The sequence below is a fragment of the Budorcas taxicolor genome, chromosome 6 (genome assembly GCF_023091745.1).
Source record: "Budorcas taxicolor isolate Tak-1 chromosome 6, Takin1.1, whole genome shotgun sequence".
Lineage (NCBI taxonomy): Eukaryota > Metazoa > Chordata > Mammalia > Artiodactyla > Bovidae > Budorcas > Budorcas taxicolor.
The window spans coordinates 55,752,308-55,765,167 of NC_068915.1; positions in this window are offsets into that span (position 1 = coordinate 55,752,308).

Genomic DNA, 12,860 nt, shown 5'->3' on the forward strand with positions numbered 1-12,860 from the left:
CGAAGAGGGCCATCATCAAGTGAAACTAGAGCTTGGAAAGTTGGAAATCAGGTAAACTTATTAAAGTAGTAACAGTTTGCCACTCAGAACAACTGTCTACAGACACTGTCTTAAGAAATAGAATCTCTCTAAGTCTCAAAACAGGAAAACAGGATCTGAAAATCTAGTTGAGCCATAATGATATATAAAAGGTAAACAATAACGTATCTTGTGGTAACTAAGAAGTAAATTATTAATACTAGAAGGATAGTCTGTCTGAAGTCCAAAGAAAATTTCAAAATAGAACAAACAAAAAAAGACAATTCTTAATGCATTTCCACCTCTGCCTATGTGAAGAGTCCTCTCCTAATTCTGATTCTAGGGTCAGCACGAAAATCCAGGCGGAGCCTGTAGAGTCATCATCTACTCATGATCTGCTCCCTTGCTCTAATTCAGATTCACCTACCAACTTTGAGAGTATAACTTGATTTCTGGCACAGATTTTCCATTAGATGGATTTGGAGTCTGCACTGAAGAGCTACTGTAAGTACTGGGACTTCTTTTCAGCCATTTATCACAAGAAATGACTCCATCAATATGTGTTTTCCCCATCAATCTTTCATGAGTACATTTTAATGAGTCATCTCTTGTTTCTGACTCACCCTGTGTGTAAATGACTCTGGATCCCTGTGCCAAAAGTTGAGAGGCAGTAACTGACAAGATATGGCTATGACAAGAGAGCCTACCGGGAGGCTTTCTAATCTCCATCAGTGACATCTTGTTTTCTCTTTAACTTTCCCAGTCAATGTCAGAGTCATGCTTATATACATGAATAGTCACATTGCAACAATGATTCTTCATAGTTAAATAATGAGGATACAATAAGTGAGATGAATCAACATCTATTATGAAGAAAAACACAGTTGTAATCTGAGGAATTGAATAAATAACAAACATAGGTGGGCAAAAGCAGAGAAGGAAATCTTCCATGGAATGACATTTCTGAGGTAACAAGTAGAGGCACAACCTGAACATATGTCAACAATTTCAAACATAAAAAAGTAAGCTGTTGCTGTTGCTGTTGCTGCTGCTGCTACTTCTGCTGCTGCTAAGTCACGTCAGTCGTGTCTGACTCTGTGCAACCCCATAGATGGCAGCCCACCAGGCTCCCCCATCCCTGGGATTCTCTAGGCAAGAACACTGGAGTGGGTAAGCAGAAGAAGTCAAACGTGTTAGGGCTACTTGACAATTCTATGCTGAAATGAAGTTTCCTGCTACATGGAAATATTATCACTTCTATTATGCTCAGTCTTTCATAGAGCTCAGATATGTGATTCAAGGGAGAGACAGCTTTCATCCGCAGTGTTTTGACAGCAGGAGATAACAGATATTAGGTGAATATTTCCCTGAAATGAAATATAAGAATATGTCTAGACATTATTTTTTCAGAGTAGTTCCTAATTTCGTGTACAATCAAGTTGCCCTTGGCAACTCCAGGAAAGTTAGCTTATCTCCCTGAGTTCAGCATAAAGAATCTAGTCAAGTCTTCGAATGAAATGTGTATTGTCTTGCTGAAAGAGCACATATCCACATCCTGTTCTAATGCATCAGATCCAGTTGCCAAAGCTAATACACCAAGGTGACAGAAAAGGTAGCTGAATATTCTTTTCTAAGCTCTAAGTATTTTTAAAATGTGAATTATTACATGAGACTAATTTCTTATTTTCACATAACCCTTTCACATTTATTTCAAAGTAAGTGTGACAACTGATGGTGGCAAAAGGACAGGGTACCCGGGGAGTGGATGAGTGTTATAATCAGAAAAATAAATTTCATTCACAGTAATTTCACTGTCACCATGATTTTCCCTGGCTATAAAATGGAAGACTTCTGATGGCAGTCACCCCACAAAGCTGTGAGGAAACCACTGCGCTCAGTCTTCTTCAGCAAGAAAAGAATTTGTGTGAGATTCAGAAATCAAATGGGGAATTGCCAAAAAAGATAAACTGAAAACTACTCAAACTCTAAAAGAGATATTCAACATTAATTTTAAAATGACCTCATTAAAAGGGATGTGGAAGACATGAATGGAAAGATTCATAAACTTCACTGAAAAACAGCCTGAACATGCAGAAAGAAATAATGGCTTGAGAGAATGTGATTCAAATATTCAGTCTTTATTGTAATTTTCTGCTAATAATTTAATCCCATTGAAGTTTATAATAGACAAAAGAAAAGTTTACCTTGAAAATTGAAACTAAAACCAGAAAGGTAAAATTTGACTCCTGAAAATACCTGCACTTTCTTTGTTTAATTTATCATTATTCATAAATAAATGCATGCTGTAAGAAGTATATATTTTTAAATTTTATGCAAACTTCCTATAAATGAGGTATCCTTGAGTTCCAGTTCTATTCCTGAAGTGATAAATTCTTAGTCAAAGAATGTTATTTAAAAGCCTGAATGCAGATCAGAATCATCTGGTTAACTTTTAAAAAATATAGCTTGTATTTCATCCCAGAATTATTGAATAGCAAGAATCTAGCGTGAGCAGCCTGTTGTTGTTCAGTTGCTAAGTCATGTCTGACTCTTGGCGGCCTCCTAGCAGCACGTTAGGCTTCCCTGTCCTTCACTGTCTCCTGGAGTTTGCTCAGACTCATATCCATTGAATCAGTGATACTGTGTAATCGTCTAATCCTCTGCCACCCTCTTCTCCTTTTGCCTTGGCCTAGAAGTTGTATTTTTCAAATGTTTATACAGTAAATCTAAAGTAGTTAGTCCTGGTCTTCAGACTTATGTTGGAGACTCAGTGTTTAAGACATACAAAAAGAGAAGAAAAACTATTGCTCAATGAGCATCTACTATAAGGTACTAACTAGATGCTTTCAAATGGTATCATAATACTTCTTTTTAATTCAAGGACACTATGGTGGATTGAATAGTGTCACCTCAATATTCATGTCCACCCAGAACCTGTGAATGTAACCATTTTAGGAAATACGTAAAGTCTCTGCAGTTGTAATTAAATTAAGATGAGGTCATACTGGCTTGGGGCTTCCCAGGTGGCTCGGCGTTAAAGAATCTGCCTGCAATGCAGGAGACACAGGAGACCCAGGCTCGATCCCTGGGTCAGGAAGATCCCCTGGAGGAGGGCATGGTAACCCACTCCAGTATTCTTGGCAGGATAATCCCATGGACAGAGGAGCCTGGAGGGCCACAGTCTATAGGTTGCAAAGAGTTGGACATCACTGAGGTGACTTGAAAATGAAAGTCTTTCAGTTGTGTCTGACTCTTTGTGACCCGATGGATACAGTTCATGGAATTTTCCAGGCCAGAATACTGGAGTGGGTAGCCTTTCCCTTCTCCAGGGGCTCGCCCCAACCCAGGGATCAAACCCAGGTCTTCTGCATTGCAGGTGGATTTTTTTTAACAGCTGAGCCACGAAGTGACTTAGGACGCAGGAATACATACTGGCTTGGGGCTTCCCAGGTGGCACAGTGGCAAAGAACCAGCCTGCTAATGCAGGAAATACAGGAGGCATGGGTTCGATCCCTTGGCCAGGAAAATCCCCTAGAGAAGGAAATGTGAACTCATTCCAGTATTCTTGCCTAAATAATTCCATGGACAGAGGAGCCTGGAAGACTACAGTTCGTGGGGTCACAAATAGTTGGACATGACTGAGCATGCACGCACACTACTACGTGCATACTGGCTTAGTGAAAGTGAAGTCACACAGCTGTGTCCAACTCTTTGCAACCCCATGGACTATAGCCTACCAGGCTCCTCCATCCGTAGGATTTTCCAGGCAAGGGTACTGGAGTGGGTTGCCATTTCCTTCTCCAATACTAGCTTAAGGTCATCCTTAAATCCAATCACTGGATTTGTAAAAGAAAAGAAGACAACACAAAGAGAAACAAGTGTATATCAAGTGAAGATGGAGGCAGAGACTGGAGCAATGCAGCCACAAACCAAGTACTGTTAAGAATTGCCCAGAGCCTGCAGGAGCTAAAGAGGCAAGAGGTCTTCAGAGGGAACATGGTCCTGCCAACACTTTGATTTCAGACTTCTAGTCTTGAGATCTATGAGGAAATAATTCTTTCTTATCTTCAGCCAACTCAGTCTGTAGTAATTTGTTATGACAGTCCTAGCAGACTAATGCAAACAGAGGCTCAAAGAGAGAGTTTTAGCAGTTTGCTGTGTCATTCAGGTAGAAAATGACCAAGCAGAGTTCCAAATCTTGGTCCATTGGTTCCAAATTCATGGACATCTGGGCCAACACTGGCAGAAACTTCATACACAAAGACTGCAGTAGCATTTGGTCAAAGCAGGGTTCCAAATGACCTCATCAGGGTGGTGCTCCTGATAAAGAGCCCACTTGCTGATGCAAGAGAGCTTAAGAGACACAGGTTCAATCCCTGGGTTGGGAAGATACCCCTATAGGAGGGCTTGGCAATCCACACCAATATTCTTGCCTAGAGAATTTCATGGACAAAGGAGCCTGGCAGGCTATGGTCCATAGGGTCACAAGAGTCGGACGTGACAGAAGTGACTTAGCACAGAACAACAAAACTACATGTAAGCCTTGTTAAAAGTGCATTTTCCTTGGCTCCATCCGGAATTACTGAATTAAAAAAATCTTTGCAAGTTGGGTTGAAGAATCTACTTTAACAAAGAATTCAGAAAATTGGCATTCATCTTAAATCTTGATACCATTGACCTAGAGAGTCAAGGATCTCTAACACAATATCCATTTGTATTTTCATTCTAGTATATTCTGAATGCATGAAATAAATAATGAAATAACCATGACATCATTGTAGAAATTAATTTGATGAAGTCAACATGTACTTTATTTCAATCCATTTTTTGCATAAAGCTGAGTTAATAAAATTCTGCCCATAACTAACATTCATGTTATTCTCCTATGTATGAAGCACATTCACTATATCAGTGGATTCTCACCCAAACCTTGAGGAAAAATGAGTAGGAATTACTATCTTTCCTATTTTTCAGCAGAGGAAGCGGAGACTAGAGACTTAGAAAAATTCGAAATCATTCTCCTGTGGCTCAGTGGTAGAATACGACATTTTTTTCTGTCCTGACATTTCCAAAAAATTACTGGGAAATTATGATGAAAAGAACATGGGTGGGAGAAGTGTGATCTCACTCCTTTTGCTGGAGAACAAAAAGAAACCTAACAATAAAAGGATCTATTATTTTTAAAAGCTTTGAAAGGGCAGTGGAAAGTAAGTTTGTGAGAAGTCAGAGAAAAGAATCCTGTGTGAAAGAGAACCACAGAGAACCCTGGGCAACACCGATACTCAGGCAGTCAGATGTCAACAATTTTCATCAGAGCATATTCCAGGTAACTCATTAGTTTCTAACCCTCATATTATTTTAGGACCTTGATTATTTTGGAGATTCCAAACCACTATTAACAACATTAACTGGATTAAGAAGGAACATTTGAACTTCAGAACACATATTCCTCATCTAGATAATGAAAAAAGTGATTATTTTCTCTGAAGTATTTGCCTATACTCTATAAACATTTCTCTTCTCTTACTAAAGTACCATTTCTATTTACTAACTTCACAGATGCAATTCGAAATATTTCATTTTGTTCAAGATGGTTCTTTAGTGGCGTGTCTATGTATGGGTATGTGTGTGGCTTGTCTTTTTCTCAAGTGCTTCTTAGCTTATTAAGAGTTATGTGTGTTTCTATGTGAGCTTCCCTGGTAGCTCAGATGATAAAGGATCCTCCTGTAATGCAGGAAACCAAGGTTCCACCCCTGGATCCAGAAGTATATGTTTGTGTGTGTGTGTGTTGTTTCCCCATTGCTTTCAGAAAATGGAAACTAGAAAGAAATGTTCCAAAAATGCCTTAAAAGTAGAGAAAATGGTGGGGGGTAGGAGTAGAGGGTAAAGAAACAAAAAGAACAGTAGATGATGAAATGTATGAAAGCATAAAGAGCTTGGCAAAAATCTATTCTAATTTGAATTGAAAATATATTCAGTTTATTTATTCTTTATAATCCAATGACAACACTTTTTAAATCAAAGGCATGCTAAATAACAGATCTTGTTCATCATAAAATGAATAATGGCGGGACAGTTGTGATGGTCACTTGAGATTTTGATGCACAGAACTTCTTATTTTTTTAAACTTTTATTGGAGTAGTTGATTTACAATGGTGTGTTAATTTCAGCTGTACAGCAAAGTGACTCCATTATACATATAAATATATGCATTCTTTTTCAGATTGATTCTTCCCTTTTAATCACCTTCCTAACCTTCTCATGTGTAAGGCCTGTCAGTTTACCCTCCTTTATATAAACCTAATCCCATCACTGTTCCTCTTCCAAAATTCTAGTGATCTCTTGAGAGATTACAATCAACCTATAATTGATCTAACAGCCCTTAGTTGCTTCATTCATGTCTGACTCTTTGCAACCCTATGGACTATAGCCTGCCCGACTCCTCTGTCCATGGAATTCTCCAGGCAAGAATACTCTAGTGGGTTGCCATGCCCTTCTCCAGGGACTCTTTCTGACCCAGGGGTCAAACCCAGGTCTCTTGCGTCTCCAGCATCAGCAGGCAGATTCTTTACTGCTAGCACCACCTGGGAAGCCCAACTGCCACCTATGATCTCCCAAATTCCATCCCTTATCCAAAAGTCAGAGTGAGCCAAATCACAATGCCCTCAAGTTAAAAAAAAAAATCTTTACTTTAAAAAAGTGAGCTATTGTTTACTTGCTCTGGATGTATCTGCAGCCTTATCTGGCTCTGCTCCACTGTTGTTTATATTTAAAATCTGTGTTTCCTTGAATCTGCAAGCTTATTTGTATTCCCTTCTGTTTGAATTTTTCTTTTCCTTTTTTTTAGAACACTCATGTCACTGAACTCCACAGTTCTTCCCCTTCTTTATCACTGATGCAAATATCCCTCCTTTGAAAAATCTTTCCTTAGAAAGACCTTCCCCAGCCCTAGATAAAATAAATCCCTTTCAGTTGCTCTCCTCCATATTAGACTATTCTATCTTTTACATGCTGCTGCTGCTGCTATGTCGCTTCAGTCGTGTCCAACTCTGTGTGACCCCATAGACGGCAGCCCACCAGGCTCCCCCATCCCTGGGATTCTCCAGGCAAGAACACTGGAGTGGGTTGCCATTTCCTTCTCCAAAGTATGAAAGTGAAAAGTGAAAGTGAAGTCACTCAGCAGTGTCCAACTCTGTTCGACCCCATGATTGCAGCCTACCAGGCTCCTCCTTCCATGGGATTTTCCAGGCAAGAGTACTGGAGTGGGCTGCCATTGCCTTCTCCAATCTTTTACATAGTAGTTATCAATATCTGATATTACCCAATTTATTGTTTATCTGTTAGCTTTTTTGTCTTCCTCTACTAAATATAAGTTCCTTGAGAACAAGCACCCTGCCTTCTTCATAGCTACTTATCAGTATTTAGTGCAGTGCTTAGTACATAATAGGTTCTCAACATCTGTTGACTGAGTGATTCCAGAAAAAAAAAATCACCATACTTAACAGTGTGGAACTAGCACAAATATAGGAATACAAGTACTGTTCATCTTTTTATTGGCATTGGCATTGCATACATTTGTCTACAGAAAACAGTGACATTTCTAGTGTTTACTTCTATTCTTCCCACCTAGGAATTAGAATTGTTTCCATATTTATTCAAGTGTTCTTAATTTTTCTATCAATATTTGTTGAGCTTTTAATAGTGGAAGTCTGATCCATTCTTTATTGTCTAGTGACTTTACTTTTGTAAATGGAGATTAGAGATTGGTTTGTACTGCACTGTCTCTCTGGCTAATAGGAATATTATTGTTTCTCTAGCAGTCACACTGAATTCTATTACCTCTCATAAAGGGGAAAAATAATGGAGCTTACCTTCTGTAGTATTGATTAGTTCTTCTAGGTTTCTTTGTTTGGAGAATCAAATGAGATGATGCAAGAAAGCTGTTTTATAAGCTGAAGTGTTATACAAATGACAATCCTCCATCTGTGAGTGGTGGTATTTTTGTTTTCTTAACATTATTTTGACAGTATACATTTCCTATATTATGGTAATTAAAACTAGTAGTAGAGAAGGAAAGAACTTTCACTATTCCAGACTTGCATTCATTTGTATTTCTCAGCCTGGAAAGTCTTTTCCCTTCTGTCAAACCACAAACAGTGTCTCCTCAGTGATTCCTTCCCCAGTTGGGTCCACTTTTCATTGAATGTGTATATGCTACTCTCTGCATCGCTTCCACACTTAGATGGATATGAGACACTATCTGCTTCCACGGCGATTTATACAGCCAACACTTACACAGAGCCTACTCTTTGTCTACATATTTTGCATGATTTATATTAGTTCATTTAACCTTCATAAAATCTGGTGAGGTAAATGCTCTCTGTTTGCCACTTTGGAAGTAAGGAGATGAGATGGGATTCCTAAGGGGCTCAGTGGTGAAAGAGTCCTCCTGCTTGCAGGAAATATGAATCTGAGGACTCAATCCGGGTCAGGAAGATCCCCTGGAGGAGGAAATGGCAGCCTACCCCAGTGTTCTTACCTGGAAAAGTCCATGGACAAAGGAGCCTGGTGGGCTACAGTCTGTGGCGTTGCAAAGAGTCAGACACAACTGAGCACACACACACACTCGCAAGTGAGGAAATGACAGCAGAGTGGCAACTTGCTCAATGTCACACATATAGTAAGTTGCAGAGGCAGAATATATTTTCATTTGTTACCTTCCCATCACATTGATAGAATTCAATATAGTAGTGAAAATTCACAAATACAAATGTCAGGCCATAGTACTGAAAACCTAATACCCAGAATGGTGGCAGTGACAGCAATGCAATCTATCCAGGTCATATCACTCATTAGGTCTTTAAATAAATGTTGAGAGAACATGCCAAATATTAGAGATTGCACTTGATACCCAGGATTTGAAGATGAATTAGAGTGAATCATCGACTTCATTGATTTGATCAGGAGGGAAAAAGATAGGGAGAAACACATGGAGTGAAAAATAATCAGATCACATCTAAAACATATTTTTTCCATATTTGAGAACTTAATTTTTTTTAATTCAGAACATTGATGAATAACAAATGGAGAACAAACACAATAAGAGAAGAATTAAGAAGCAACACATAAAAAATGGTCGAAACAACAGGAGTCAGTTAGCCTAAAGACAAGAGAAGTCTGAGGTGTTCTCACATGGAAAGTGACCAAAATATCTGAATAGCTTTCAAGTGTACTAGTTCCACCAAGAGAAAGACGTAGGATGAAAAATCAGGCTCAGCACAAACCAAACTTTTTAATAGAGCTACTCTAAAATGTATTGGAGAAGGCAATGGCACCCCACTCCAGTACTCTTGCCTGGAAAATCCCATGGACGGAGGAGCCTGGTGGGCTACAGTCCATGGGGTCGCTAAGAGTCAGACACGACTGAGTGACTTCACTTGCACTTTTCACTTTCATGCATTGGAGAAGGAAATGGCAACCCACTCCAGTGTTCTTGCCTGGAGAATCCCAGGGATGGGGGAGCCTGGTGGGCTTCTGTCTATGGGGTCGCACAGAGTCAGACATGACTGAAGCGACTTAGCAGCAGCAGCAGCAGCAGCAAAATGTAATAAGCTACTTCAGGCATAGTAACTCCCTATCACTGAAGGCTGAAACCTAAGAATGGGCCTTTACTACTTAAAGATGTAGTAGAAAGTCTTCCTACATTAGATAAGAAAGCTGGACTTCACTAGGTGATTTGTTAGTCATCTGAATCGCATTTGATTCTGAAACAAAATCTTCTCTGTGATAAGGACAATGGAAAACAGGATATACTGTCAGAAGCGATGGAAAATCTGGGATCTATTATTTCTGGATACTGACAGAGAAACAAAAAAGAGAGACTTCTGGAAACTTCTGGATCAGAGACAAAAGTCTTTATTTAACATGGTAGAAGTAGTAGCCATGTTACCTACCAAGACTCTTTACCTTCTTAATCAATAGAAATTGATTGAAGGCCAGACAAGAAATTCAGGCTAGGTTTTATTGGGGCCCCTGTTGCAGCAGTGGGGAGTGAAAACAAGCAATACCTTCCCTTGCTTGTTCACTTCCTGGGAGTGGAGGGAAAGCAGTAACCTGGTTCCTTATGTGGGATTAGGGTAGGGTGTGTCCAGGGGTCAGGCCAGACAGCAGGTGACTTAGGTGTTTTACTCACCCCTTCAGTTCAGTTCAGTTCGGTCGCTCAATTGTGTCCGACTCTTTGTGACCCCATGGACCACAGCACACCAGGCCTCCCTGTCCATCACCAGCTCCCATAGTCTACCCAAACTCATATCCACTGTGTCGCTGATGCCATCCAACCACCTCATCCTCTGTCGTCCCCTTCTCTTCCTGCTTTCAATCTTTCCCAACATCAGGGTCTTTTCCAATGAGTCAGCTCTTAGCATCAGGTGGCCAAAGTGTTGGAGTTTCAGCTTCAACATCAGTCCTTCCAATGAACACTCAGGACTGATCTCCTTTAGGATGGACTATTTGGATCTCTTTGCTGTCCAAGGGACTCTCAAGAGTCTTCTCCAACACCACAGTTCAAAAGCAAAAATTCTTCAGTACTCAGCTTTCTTGACAGTTCAACTCTCACATCCATACACAACTACTGGGAAAACTATAGCCGTGACGAGATGGACCTTTGTTGGCAGAGCAATGTCTCTGCTTTTGAATATGTTATCTAGGTTGGTCATAACTTTCCTTCCAAGGAATAAGCATCTTTGAATTGCATGGCTGCAATCACCATCTGCAGTGATTTTGGAGCCCCCCAAAATAAAGTCAGCCACTGTTTCCACTGTTTCCCCATCTATTTGCCATGAAGTGATGGGACTGGATGCAATGATCTTAGTTTTCTGAATATTGAGCTTTAAGCCAACTTTTTCACTCTCCCCTTTCACTTTCATCAAGAGGCTCTTTAGTTTTTCTTCACTTTCTACCATAAGTGTGGTCTCATCTGCATATCTGAAGTTATTGATATTTCTCCCAGCAATATTGATTCCAGCTTGTACATCATCCAGCCCAGCATTTCTCATGATGTACTCTGCATACACATGAGTTAAATATTCAGGGTGACAAAACACAGCCTTGATGTACTCCTTTTCCTATTTGGAACCAGTCTGTTTTTCCATGTCCAGTTCTAACTGTTGCTTCCTGACCTGCATACAGATTTCTCAAGAGGCAGGTCAGGTGGTCTGGTGTGCCCCTTAGGTGATGTGATATTCAAGGGGCATGCTCAGTACCCTGCTTTTGCTTCAGGCTCCTCAAAATAGCAGTGGAAAAATTGTTTGGGTCTCTTTGTATCTTTTGTCAAGAATTTGCCCCAGTTGTGCGTGCATGCAGTTATTTTTAGTCCCATACAATTTCCTTGTATTTTGTTGCTCGGGGAAATGTATGCCCAGGTGCAAGCACTGCAGTAAACAGTCCAGGTCCCAGACTCTCTCAGCTAGAGCTTCATGTTTATTTGCATCAACTCCTGACTTGCCCCAAGTTCCATGGGGGCAGCACCAAGGAGCCATGATGGATGTTACTTGATTACAGAGGAGGAACACGAAGCTTGGGGGAAGCATCACTTTTACAGTAGATAAAAACAAGCTTACTGCTTTCTAGAGAGAGACATGACTGCATCCCTCAAGGCTGTTCCCTGCAAATGCAACCTTGAGAAATGGCCCAGAGAGCCAATGTTTTGTGTTCTTGGAATACCCAAAGAGAATATGCAGGGACATTCAGGCCTATGGTAAATTGCTTCTCTAAACATAGGCTGCAAAGCCATTGAAAACCTGGCTTTCTTGGGCATGCCACTGTCTCTGATTACCAAAGAAAGCAGGTAAGGAGGAAGATATTCCAGTAACACTATTCCAATTTAAAAGAATCCTCAAATAGTGAGATATAGAAGAAATAAAGACAGTTTGCTTCTACACCTACAGAATCCAGATGGAAGTTACATATGTCATCAGCCTTCTTGCTTGTATGCCAAAAGAACTAACTTATTTGGTAGAGGCTTATTTATAAGGTTTCTAATGGCAAGAAACACCCATTTTTCAAGTTCAGAATTGCCCAAATCAGCTCTTTCCTATGCAGGAATTTTCATTAGATTGTAAAAATAAATAAATACAAAAGAAAAAACAGACTCAATTGCTTTCAAGACAAAATGAAGGGAAACTACAGAAGTAGATAAATCAACAGTGCCACCTAGTGGAATCATTTATTTATATTGCAAAATTGTATTTTCTACAACTCTATCCAATTTTTCCTTGTGTTTTTGCCAGCAAAGATGAGCTCTTTAAAAGCCTAGCTTAATCAATATAAATAATTAGCTTACTATTTTTTAACTTCTTGAAATGTAATTTTATACATAAATTGTGTGCAGTGTACAATGGGAACTTTCTAAAACAGATCAATTTTAAGGGCTGCTGGTTGTAAGGATAAAATTAGGAAACGCAGTTTCTGGAAAATTTTGTGAAGGAAACAGAGGTTAGTGAAAGCAAGATTTAGAGTCCCAATTATTTAAGCAATATTTTAAAAGCTAGATTACCCTAAAACTGATGAATATTATGCCATTGTAAATTACTATAATTATGAATCACAAACAAACTTGCAAGGTCTTCATGAATATTAAATTTATACACAATGACGTGTTTAAGAATAGAAGTTGCAAATAAGGAAAAGAATTGGAAAAATAACACTTTCACAAACTAAAACAGTTGCACATAATTTTATTTTTTTTCCCTTTTAAAAAAGGCAGGGGGGTACATTATATTCCAGTCAATAGGCACCTTGTGGAAGACGAGTCAGGGATCACAGGTCTACAGGACACATTTACA